The following is a 12,137-nucleotide window of genomic DNA, read 5'->3' as shown; positions in this document are numbered from 1 at the left end:
AAATTAAGCTTTTTGTTCGTTTGTGAAGCTGTATTTCACAGTGACGGGGTGGTTACTTAATCCAGACCAGAATTGGGACTATTTTTTTCCCAGGTGTAAATGAGTGGATTAAAAGGTAACATGAGATCCTTCCTGCTGGGAGAGGCTGGCTGTGATGTAAAACTGCCACCCAGTGAGACGTGTGTGTGTGTGTGTGTGTGTGTGTGTGTGTGTGTGTGTGTCTGCGCGCCGGATTCCCATCACAACCAAGATGGCGGCGGAGCGGACAGCCGGCGCGGCTCACTGACTGGCAGACTGAAGGTTCGGTCGGACGCCTGACGGTTAGACTCTTGGGAGAGCGGGAGAAACACAACAAGAAGAGCCGCACAGGTCAGCCCTCGCATCTCCGGTACCGACTGCGCTGTGATGAAACAACACCGGTAGACGACAGCGGCCGAAGTTGTGCGTGTGGAGGACTAATTTGACGTCCACAGAGCGGCGTAAGTACGAGATGATGAACCGTTATAGTGACCGAGTGCCCGCCCGGTGAGGGATTTAGCGAACGGCTGCCGGTTACGTGCTAGAACAAGCTAGAAATCCCTCATGCTAGCTCAGTCACCTCACGCGCCCGTGTGCGTGTGTTTACATTTGTTTTTGCGTTTTACGTGTCACTAACGGCAGTCGTGCCCTCGTAGCATTTAACCCGATGCCTGTCACGCCGAAGCTAAATGAGTGCCACAGGTTGTTTGCTGTTTGATGAACGCCACCTGGGGAACATTTTAATCACCTGTGCCGCGTGCGACGTGAGGTAAACGAAACACTAGTCACACCACATTAAACCCCCCCTCGCCGTCATCAGGTTTAAATAGGCTGCCGGGTATTCAGACACTAGCATGCGGTCGTTAAGAACTAAAAATAACCCCAAAACATGAGCTTCACGAACAGCCTCGTGCCCGGGGACGTGGTTGTTCACTTTGTCCTTCTCTGTCGTCACATTCCTGCTGACAGGCAGGAGCGCAAAGGGTGGCGTGGAGAGTTCATTTCATGGTTTCACGTCTTGCTGCGTGGGGCATTTTAAAAGTCCAGACTTCCAGTCTGTCGTTGGAGTGTTTTGTTTTACAGCTGTCACCGGCACACAGTTCAGCGCTGCGGTAGCTAAGGGGTAACTTTGGGGGAATGTGTTAACTGATCTGCGCATCGGCGCATCAGTGCCGAATATGTCAGTCAGAGAAATCTGTGGAAACTGAGCCCGAGTCCAGCCCAGGAATGGTTAACTGCTCCTCTCTTGACATCACAGCCATCATCAGGCAGGAGGTGACAGCAGCTGCCACTGGGGCTCCACATTATGATGGTTTACTCCTCCAAAATTCCCCTCTGCATCATTTAGTGGTGTCACGCAGGACAGGCAAGTCTGGTCAAATCACATATGTGACAGAAATACACTCAAGCCTGTGATTTGAAAACCTCAGCCCCACATACCAGAAAGGTAATCTATGCTGTGATCCCGTAAATCCTCTGCCTGCCCTGCTTCATTTTTATTTTTTTCTATATTTTTTTTTGCTTTTCATTCAAGTGTCTCTTCACATATCGCAGCACTCGGTTGTTGTGAGCTTGATGGACGGGATGTTTTTCTTGTCTCGTTGCCGTGTCGGTTCATGTTCACAGGGCAGAAAGGCGCCCTATTGGAATGCCACAGAGGAAAAAGAGGTATTTTTTCAGATGAAGGCTCTCGCCTGGGACAGGATGGACTGACTGCATAGGGTGCTCGACTAGGCCGTGTGGTCTCGTGCAGGTCTGACAAGAGGATTTACGACAGTGAGTGAAAGATCAAAGCACGGACAGCTCGACGGTTACTGCTTATCTGATAGAAGACTTCACTCAGCAACCCTGACACCAGCCTCAAGGCTAATACCTGCTGTCCACCCATAATTGACACCAAATGTCCCCCTCCGGTGGCAGCGGCGGTGGGCCTGCTCCCTGAGGCACAGGGTGCATGTTATTCCCATCTTGTGTAATTCGCTGAACACAAACAAAGTCGGCAAATAGGAGCCCCACGTCATAGAGCCGTCACCTGCAGAGTGCTCATGTGCTTCACTGTAGTGTTCGCGTTAACTTGTTCTGCATTACAGCGCATGCTGAATGCCTGATCTGGAGGTTGTGAGTGTTGGTCTCATGTTGTAGTCTACTGCTGAGGGTTTTGATTGTTTAATTTCTAAGAGTTTCTCCAGTTTTTCACCGGAAGCTTTGTATAAGAGCCACTTAAGGTGAGAAAAGAAAATCCTTTATTGATCCCACAGAGCAGAAATTCATGTGTTAAGCTCCTATGTGCATGTAGGAACATTTTTATATTGTTATGACATGTTATGTTCATGCAGCTCTATATTTTTGGTTATTTAAGGCAGTTCTCTACTGCTGATGGACAAGGAAGTTTAGGTGAAAAGAGGTGCCAGTAAGATGCAGAGAAGTCTGCAAACTGAACCAGGCCAAGATGTTACCTTTGATAAGAACCACCTGCATCCAGGTTCCAATAAACCTCCGTTCAAGATTTTCACAAGAAAGTTGAATTCAATTTAGTGGAACAACATTAAATCATCACAAGGCTCAACAGTCAGGACTGTCTGCTTGTCTGAAGCAAGTGAAACGTTGGGCTGAAGGACAAATTAAGAATTTGATCAAGAATGTGCTGTCACGTTTTGAGTTTTCCATAGCTTGCTGCCATAGACACAATCATGATTGCCTGCACAAAGTATTGACGGTGTCCTGCCCTTCATCGCTGCAGCTTGTTCCACAGACCTTGTGGTAACTAGAGGGAAGCAGCGCTGATGTTTCAGTGATTCAGGGTATTGTGTCGGCCTGAAGGTCACAGCAAAGCGAGGCTGCTGTCTTTACACAATGTAGCCAAAAGGAGACTATGCTGTGGATTTGCATGCAGAACAACTGAGAACGGGATTACATGTTCCCTGGGAACCATCCACAAACACTAATTAGCTGTAAGAGTACTGTCTGCAGGGAGAAAGACGGGAAGTGTCCTCAGTTGGTGGGTGGCATCAGCTAGATAAGATGAATTTGAGACGCTGATCTCACCATCCAAAGTGAGATTCATAACTCCAAGGAAAGTCATCTGTCAGAATGCAAAACGCACTTCGCTCGGCTCAGCTGTGTACTGCTTTGTCTCTGCGGGACGTCATGCTGCAGCCTGCAGCATGCGTGAACTGAGTGAATAAAGTTTGGCTGAGCTGAAGTGGTTTTAGGATCTGATCGACCCCGTTGAGAGGCGGACAGACGCTCAGTACTGAAGTTGTAGACGGGAAAGTTGCAAGTGTGTGTTTCAGATTCAGGAGAAAACACTGATTACTGCAGATCGAGCAGCGTGGACAAGCAAGTGCATAACTCGGTGAGAAACTACATGGACTTTTGTGAAGGAATTTTACAACATCACTAATATTTAATTAGAGCCGGAGCAACATGAGCATCCCTTTAGACTCCCCTGGCTCTTCTCCATCTCTCAAATACAAGTTCAGTAAACTCTGACTTAATGAATGAGCAAATTATTTGTATAAACCAATAAGTAATGCAAGACAATTAAAATATCGTGAACCCAGCCGTTTTTGAACAATAGACGGAGAAGAATACACTAATTACTTTATGGTCACATTAAAAACTTATCTTCCGTTCTGCTTCTCTTTGAGGAAACCTTTAGTTCAGTACATCTAACTCAAGTGATCTTGGTTGTTGGCTTGCAACAGTCCAGGCTCCACTGCTGAGGGCTGTAATTATCTGATTCTCACGTTATTCTGCTGCTGCGTGGTTGGTCCCCCACTGTCATCCCTTTCTTGTCATAATTCAGAGAGAAAGGGGCACTTATCAGGAGGGCCTAAAGTCGTCAGTCAATCGAGACTCCAAAGTTAACAGGGTGCAATTAAAAGGCGCTCACACTGGGAAACACACATATGTGTGCGCAAATCACTTTGTCTGACTTGAAGGCGAAACGGCGCCCTCAACAATGGTTTTCTGCCAGCAGGGGAATTAAAAGATCAGGCAGGAAGAGGAGGCAGGTTGGTGAGATCAGGTTTCCTGGAGACATCGACATCGTATTAATTCCCACAGGGCTCTGCATTAGTGCTTCCCCGTGCTAATACTGTTCAGAGCCAGGATGGCAACCTCTTGTATGGGGTTGAAGTGTGGGAATTAGTATTTAACATCACAGCGTTTACCTACTGAAATATGACCTTGAGTTGCATTTAAGGTCATAACAATTTTCAGCATAAATGTCAGCGACATGGAGGGGAGAATCTGTAGGAGGCTCAACAAATGGCTCCATCTGATATCCAAGCCTCTGCTGCTAAAACCAGACTGCATAGGAGCATTCAGCCGGTGGAACATCGAGTGCAGTAAAAAGATGTGACGTTAGAAAAGAACGTCACACGACAAAGCAGCCGTACCTCGAGCCACCAATACAGCTGGGCCAAAACCTCACTTGTGGCCTCCAAATTCACACCAGGTACGAGACGTGAGGTGTGAATGCGTTAGTGAAGTGTCCTTCCTTTCAGGCCACACCAGCTCCTGTGACCTGATTTATGGTGTGTAACGTTAGTGCATTACTATGTAGTGTGTGATGTGAAGTGTTATGCATTTCCCACAGGAGGTTGGTCCCGCTCACCTGAGTTCCGTAGTGCAAGAACCAGCATTCAGGGTGCAGAGTGACAAGTGACCCTGTGACAAGTCAGCTCACCGCCAAAGGATTACCAAGCTGTTACTCTACTGAACAGATTAGAGATAAATTAAAGGTAAATAGACATATAAACAGGTAAACAGATTAGAGTGATTTCAGTGAGGGGCGTCATCTACTAAAGACATAAGATGCGCGAATTGCAATAATAAAAAAGAAACGGTGAAATATGTTTTAAGTAATTTATACTGCATCATCTGTCAAGCAGAGTGAGTTCAGTTTAAACTGCAAAATGTTCTGTTTGGTGTACTTAATCATCCAGATTCTTTACAGGACAAATTTAAGGGAATGCATATGTTTATTAATGTAAAGAAATATCAGCTGTGATGTTATTGGATTTTTTCAAATTCAAATATTCAAATCCTTTATTAATCAGGCTGTTGCATTGACACGCTTGCCTAAATCGTACTGACGGATGCATTTCTCATGAATGGAAGCTCATTTGTCCCCTGAGATGGACAAGAAACATGTTTTTCCTTCGTTTTTTTCCCCCTGGATGTAATCAGATGGTGATTTAATGCTATCACTTGCTGTCAGGTAAATTCTGTCACTGCTGCATCTCATCCTGCTGCATCACCATCCATCACGGTTGCTGCTTAATTATCCATAACAAACGCATCATCACTGTCTTCCACTCACACAAAGAGAGAAGGGTTGCTCCGAACTTCAAAACTTCAAAACGTCTTTTGAAATTTAGGTCAAGACCTTGCACAAAGTTTTCCAAGACGCTTGGTACGCTCACCAGTGCTCCTCACAGTACGATTAGCATATTCGTTAGTTAAGTTCATCCCAGCAGGGCTCAAATCGCTGATGTTTCCATTTTCAGCTCGTCTATTCCTCTCTCCACACAGCTAATAGCATCGTGATATGTTGCATTAGTCTCCCTGCTCATGTAAAGGCAAGCTGTGAGTGATAATGGAAGAAACCTCAGTGCCCGACCCTGAGCTTCCTCCTCCTGCTTTCACAAGTGCTTAGCTTTGGAGATCTAATACAAAGTCAACCAGTGTTATTCGGTGGGCGAAAACAAATGCTGCAGCTAAATCGTTGCTTTCTTCGTTGAATAGAGCAGCAGCTGTTTCTTGCGTTAACCTTGATGCTTGTTTGAAGGTGTTGTTTGTTGTGCACTTCAGAGGGCTCAGGCACAAAGTCCCGTCTCCCTTGTTATTCAGAGGACGTGGAAATGATGAGAGGAATATAGCATTCAACGCCTCTGTAGCTTAAGATTCTTGTATATCTGTAAAGGGTTTGCGGGTCCAAACCCAGTGAGCACCACCTGAATTCAAACCTTCATCTCACGGGAGCAAAAGTTTGTCCCAAACTTGCAGCTGTAAACAATCCTAAAGAGGTTATTAGAATGAAACCAGTGTAAACTGGTCACTGGAAGTCTGGCGACTCCCTGTAAACAGAGAAAACGGGTCTCATGGTTTATAACTCCTTTATCCAAAATGATCCTGATGCCAACTTCTGTTTGTGTTTCTAGGTGTGTCATGATTATTGCATTAATGATAATTACCCCTTTGTCACAGTATTCATTTTTGTTATTGCCAGTGAGAGGTTATGGAGGTGATTTGGAGCCAGCCTGACTATCCGTTATGTATGAAGTAGTGTATGTCAGTGATGTGTTACAGAAAACTGACCCTGGACATGTCATAACTGATCAAATCACATCTTGGCTCAGATCTCAGGGGACTCACTGTCTTTATTGAAACACTGTGACTGCATTTCACAGCTTTCATCTTGTGCAAAAACTTTATATCCTGCCCTAAACCTGTTCGCAATTCTTTTTTTTAAAAGTATAATTAACACTGTCCTCAGTGTCCTGAGGCCTGGGCCCACTGTAGTAAACTTGGTGAACCCACAGATGTATTGTGACCTTTGGCACAGTTTCTTCGAAGCATTCGGTGCTGTACGCGCTGCAGTCAAGTATGATGCCTTGAAATAGGATAATTCTGGAGTCTGTGTACAATTACTTGGTTTTCATGCATAGTTTGAGTGATGGGTGCTTGTAAGGTAAGGCTGACTTTATTAGTCCCTGGAGTGATATTTGTTTCAGACCGTGAAAAGAAGCATTGCTCCTTGAGAATGCAAAAACAAACCAACAGCAACACATGGTCACACAGTTAATTAAAAATACAATGTCTGTTGGCAAAGGTTAATGCATCTAATGTTGCTTTCTGCTGCGTGTACTGTCTCCTGGATACACGCACATTCGCTGCATCTACGGGCAATTAAAGTAAATGTTTAGCACTTGTTTGTTGTATAATTAAATGTACGGCGACTGCGAGAAGAACACGGTTGCCTGCCAAAGGAGCTGGTAGTACATTAGCTGTAAATATTTTCAAAAGCTTTTTCTCCATTCTTCTGTGGCTATTTGGCATCCTTTTATGGCCGTGTTTTTTTTTTTTTTATATCTTTTGTTGTTTTTGAATCTGGGACTGTAGGGGACGCAGCTATGTCAGGGTCAGCAGTTGCTCCTATACATGTCACTAGGGCGGGTCAAAAATGTATAATGTGAATGGAGTAGAGATTACAGTTCTACACGGAGAAGGTTTTCTCCCAGAGGTCATCTCTCTTCCAAAATGTTACACGACCTGATGCTGCTCAAAGGCACAAGAGCCAAACTCCCACCTCTCTGGACTAACTGGAAGCAGATGCTTGGCTAGTGAGGCTTCCTACTGGCTTGTATTTATGTTCTTAAGCACATTCCTGTTCACCTCCTCCACGTGTCTGCCCTGCTGAGGCCGTCTTTGTCCTGGATGTCTATACAGCTGGAGCCGAGAGCAGCGGCCAGGGCGTCGGAGACTCCAACGATAGTCCCTCCGGTGAGTTTCATTGGCCCTGGTTCTCGTGAACTTGTGACAGCTGGAAATCGTTCCTCCTGTCACGTTGGCTTAAACAAAACCCTTGTTGGAAGCAAATGAAGGCCCGTTGGGTCTGGACATCTTATCAGACTCCTCCCTATATTCCTGCTGTGGTTATAAGTCTGCGAGTTTGGGCTGGGAAACCTTGTCTGTGGCTCCGCCAGGAGAGCCTCCATGTGGCCAAGTTTAAAGTTTCTGGACCTGTGGTGGTTTTCCACCAAGTCTGCTTCTCTCCCACACCACTCTTTACCCGATGTGATTACTGCAGAGTATCAAACAAAGGCTAGATAATCTGTGCACCCAGCTGTGACTTGTCCTAAAGCACCTTTAATGCAAGTTAACCTCATCATTTAAAGAACTCTGCAGTCAAATGCTGATTTTGGCTTTACAGAGACAAATAATGTGCAAAGTCTTGGGGAAAACCGTGTCTTCAGGCATTTGTGCTGAATAAGCCCACGTCATAAATGTTTCAGAAACACATAAATATTATCCTCAGTGCCTCAGGACCACAGTGAAGGGCTCCAGTGACCCTTTAAATTGGATTGTGGGCCGAGGACATCCTCTCTCAAATGTTCACAACTTTTTATGCTGGGAGGAACCATTGATGACTTCTCTCTGGGCGTTTACCTCAAGACGAGTTTCCCTTCCTGGTCAGTCTGCCAGGGGAGATGTAGGGCAGCCAGCAAATTAAGATATTAGGATTAGACCACTTAAGCAGTGAAGCAGATTTTTATTCTTATTTGTCAGGCGTGGTGTGAGTCACAGCTCTACATCTTTTGGGTGTCGTTCCTGGGAGGGAATCCAGTCATGATCCAGTGTGCATGATAGCCCATGGACTGCACACGTAATAGATGGGTGTTTCATACTATTTCGCCTTCTCAGTGCTTTGATGCACCTAAATTCAAGGCTGTCTGGAAAATTTGTAAATCTGTAACTGCTTCTTACCTCGTTAAATGAATTTAAGAAGATTGTTTTGTTGTCTGGGTTTCATCATCATGTCAGTGCAGCGTAATTTACGAATGTCTCTCAGGAGATCAGATTTTGCTTTGTAACCCATAAATCCTCGCGGTCACCTGTACAGGAATATTGACTGATGGCTTTGTGAAAGTACGAAGCGTGAAAGTAGAATTTTTTTATTTCCATTCTGTCACTTGGGCCCCCATCATGAGCTCAGCATTGTCGATTTCTCCTGTTCTTGAAATGTAGGGCAGCCAGAGAGAGCTGGCTGAAGACAATAGAGGCACTTTGATTTCAGTGGGAGTCCCACATATGCAGTGTGTGTGTGTATATATATATATATATATATATATATATATATATATATATGAAATGCTTATATAATGTGTGCCACAGTAGTGCTGCAGTGGTTTGCACTGTATTTTTAGCAGGCTGACAGCATGGTGAGGATGAGTATCATTCTTTGGTCCCGCATGTGGCTCTGTAGTCAGCCTCTGACTCTGCAGAGCTCTCTGCTGCTTTGCATCGGTGAGACTCCTATAGGAACTGGGTCAACAACTTTTTTTGTCTTTTGTTACAGTTTGTACTAAGTGAGGGGTTAACTGTACTGACTGTGTGTTTCTTGAAACAATACCCACATCTGGTTTTTGTCAGCTTCTTGAGTCTCATGCAGAATCCCTCTGAGTCAATAAAGAAACAGTCATTTGCAAGGAACGAAATAGCCGCCATACTGGTCGACACCCTGTGCAGTTCCACCCCTCCCTTCATTATGCACTGCATGTTATGAGTATTTTTTGTTCATGCCCATTACATATTCTTTAAATACGTTTTAAAGGAAGAACAACTGAACTTAGATTTGCTCGGATAGTTTTGCTTGATTGTCCTGCACTTGACAAAACCACACGTGTTTACCACATTAGCTTCTGCCTTTCATGGTGCCTGTGAAATTGAAGAATGTGACCTCAGGACCTTGTGCTGGCACACATGCACGCACACACACACACACACATACACACACACACACACACAGAAATTCATCAGCTTTGCACCTCTTCAGGCTGTCTGTCAGCCGTTCCAGACACACATCACGTGCAGGCTTTTACTGGCTGTGTGTTGTGAGCATGTGTGAAGGTGCAACAGGAATGTGTGTGTTTGTCCCATCGCTGTGAGTTTTCTCACATGTAATTTCCTACTCTGCTTATGCTGTTGTTTCACTAGTGGCTCAGCTATTCTGCTCCTCTGCTGAAAGAAAGGAAGACATTGACAAGAGCTTGACTCAGGGTTATTACAGAGAGAAAAAATACTTGCACTGGTACTGCAGTGGATCTGTTTTCATTTTGAAATGAGAGAAGATTGTCTTTCATATCGTGAGTATTTTGTATTTTATTCAATTCCCAAGAAAACAGCACGTGTCCCACATCCTGTCCTCTGGGTCCCCAGTGTTGTAATGTGAGTGTCCCATGAACATTTATGAGTCTGCTCTGTGTGTTGGACAGGAAGCTGAATGCAGACTGTGGTCCAGGACTCAGGATGCTGCACAGATGTGCAGCCCTTAGAGCTCCTGTGGTCACTCTTATTTTAACCAGTTATTCCTCTGCTGAACCACAGGAGCGCTGCCAGTGTTCACTATTAGGCCTGAATCAGGGTTTCCCTTCACCATAACTCATAATTACCGTTTTGAGAAAAGATAATCTGTCGGAAGTCATGAAACCCCTTGGATTGGATGCCGTAGTCTGCCTAACTTAGTCGTGGTCAAAGAAGCAAACTTGAAGGAGGATTTTCTCAAATCGAACAGGTCTGATGAGATGAGATACAGTCTGAAATCATGGAACTCTGTGGTGTTCTCAGGAGGTCTCTGAGAGCTGTTTTAAAGGTGGAGAAGGCAGTTTTGGAGAAGAACAGTTGATTATACTTTTGTCAAATATTTGATTCAGACACTCGTCTGGTCACCGTCGGTACATCTCCTTGACTACAGACTGACTGCACAAGCAAAATATTTTGTAAATAAACTGCAAGACAATTCGAGTTATTAGAGTGTTAATATGCAACATGGCTACACTGTACACACTACGTGATACATGTGCTGCCTGGCAACGATAGTACACACAGATGTACCGATCCAACCTAAATTGTCCTCTTTGATTACCAGGAAAGCATTGCTGTTCGGTGCTGAAGACTCACTCTGATCTCACCTGTTTATGCATATAAAGCAACAACAGTGACACTAGTTTGTTCATTGAACAGTGCCTTGTCTGCAAAAATTAGTGCTCGGAAGCAATAGCGTAGCCTGTTAGAGGAACATATCCATAGAACTGGAGTTACATCCCGTAACTAATATTTCAGATGCTGCCATCTTTAAATGAAAACCCATCACATCTAGTTACCAACATTCAGAGGTGCACAGTCAAGTGCTGCAATGCCTTTCAGAGCCTTCGTGCTCGACGCGTGAGACGTGATGATGTCATTTAAAAAAAAAAAAGAAAAAGCAGACGTCACACTCCTCACTCCTTATCAGGGCTGACCAGACATCACTTGGCACAGAAAATTAGTGCACTGTGACTGTCTTCTCACCAGCTTCTCACTGTGAGGATGTGATGAGCTGAAATGTGTTTGTAATTTGAGTGCAAGAACCACAACGCAGTGAACCAGCGTTTTCTTGCCATCTGTCAGTAGCTGGAGGTGATGACCAAAGGCAGAAACACAGATTGCTCTTCGTTTGGTCATTAGGTTGGCACGCTGACCCTGCAAAGATAATTTCATTAGTGAGATTTATGTAAATAAACATTTTTCTTCAGCAAATGTTATGTCTGAAACAGCTGACTTTAGGCAAAATCGCTCACTGGACTGGGAAAACGAAACCCCACACCCCACCTGTTAATGAAGGAAATACAGAAACGAACAGGATGTTGCTCCTCTGCTGCAGCCTCAATGTCAGGAGTTTATGACTGTGCGTGTCGAAGATAACTTTGCTGTTTTTGTATTTGTGCTTCTTGACAGTCGGTACGGCAAAATGTGTCACGTGAAAAGCTTTCAACAGAGATTCACTAGCAGAGGTCAGAGTTGAGAAAGAGTTTGTCTCTCTCATCTCCTCTTGACTGATGATGTTCTCTGCGGTGGCAGCTGAGGTCTTGTTAGCATAGCTTCACACAGACTGGAGTTGGCAGCTTTTTTGCCTTTCGCCTGTGCCAGCGCATTTGCACGAGCTAACACACCCTGCTAATTGAACCTCTCTTCCCACACCCTCTGACTGCATATGCATGGAATCACAGACCTGTTCCAGTTGAATTAATCAGAAATAAATCGAGCAGAAACTCTTGGATTGCAAACTGTCCTTGTAATAAAATCATTGTCTGGGTGAGAAATTGTCACAGACTTTGGCACCAACTTGGCAGTGTTTTTACAGAAATAAAAGCTTTCACATTCTTTTTTTTTCCTTCTGTGAAAAATAATGTTTTATATGAGAGATGTTTGGTGTTTTGTATCTCACACCTCCTGATTTCAGCCATCAAGAATCCAAGCGTTCTTGTGTTTTTGCATGACTGACCAGGAGAAGAGCACAGGCAGCAGGCAAGTTTCATATGAACCCACAGAGACAATTTTGTGTCCTGGAG

At 44.6% G+C, this 12,137-nt stretch overlaps 1 protein-coding gene across 8 annotated transcripts in view; it reads left to right on the top strand.

Annotated features, from left to right (window-relative positions):
* The first annotated feature begins 203 nt into the window (after positions 1-203).
* The window catches only part of LOC124062535 (C-myc promoter-binding protein-like), a 59,709-nt gene continuing 47,775 nt past the window's right edge, over positions 204-12,137 (top strand). For 4 of the 8 annotated variants that reach the window (XM_046395434.1, XM_046395426.1, XM_046395417.1 and 1 more), the window contains exon 1: positions 204-479. The gene's annotated coding sequence lies outside the window, so the exon portion shown is untranslated. Of the gene's footprint in view, positions 480-515; positions 788-4,687; positions 4,767-12,137 lie in introns of those variants that run through there. The other 4 variants (XM_046395397.1, XM_046395406.1, XM_046395376.1 and 1 more) reach the window with 3 other exon arrangements.

This window comes from Scatophagus argus, chromosome 1, assembly GCF_020382885.2.
Source record: "Scatophagus argus isolate fScaArg1 chromosome 1, fScaArg1.pri, whole genome shotgun sequence".
NCBI classification, from domain to species: Eukaryota; Metazoa; Chordata; class Actinopteri; family Scatophagidae; genus Scatophagus; species Scatophagus argus.
Note: the sequence above shows the minus strand (reverse complement) of the source record. Positions and strands in the feature narration are given on the sequence as shown.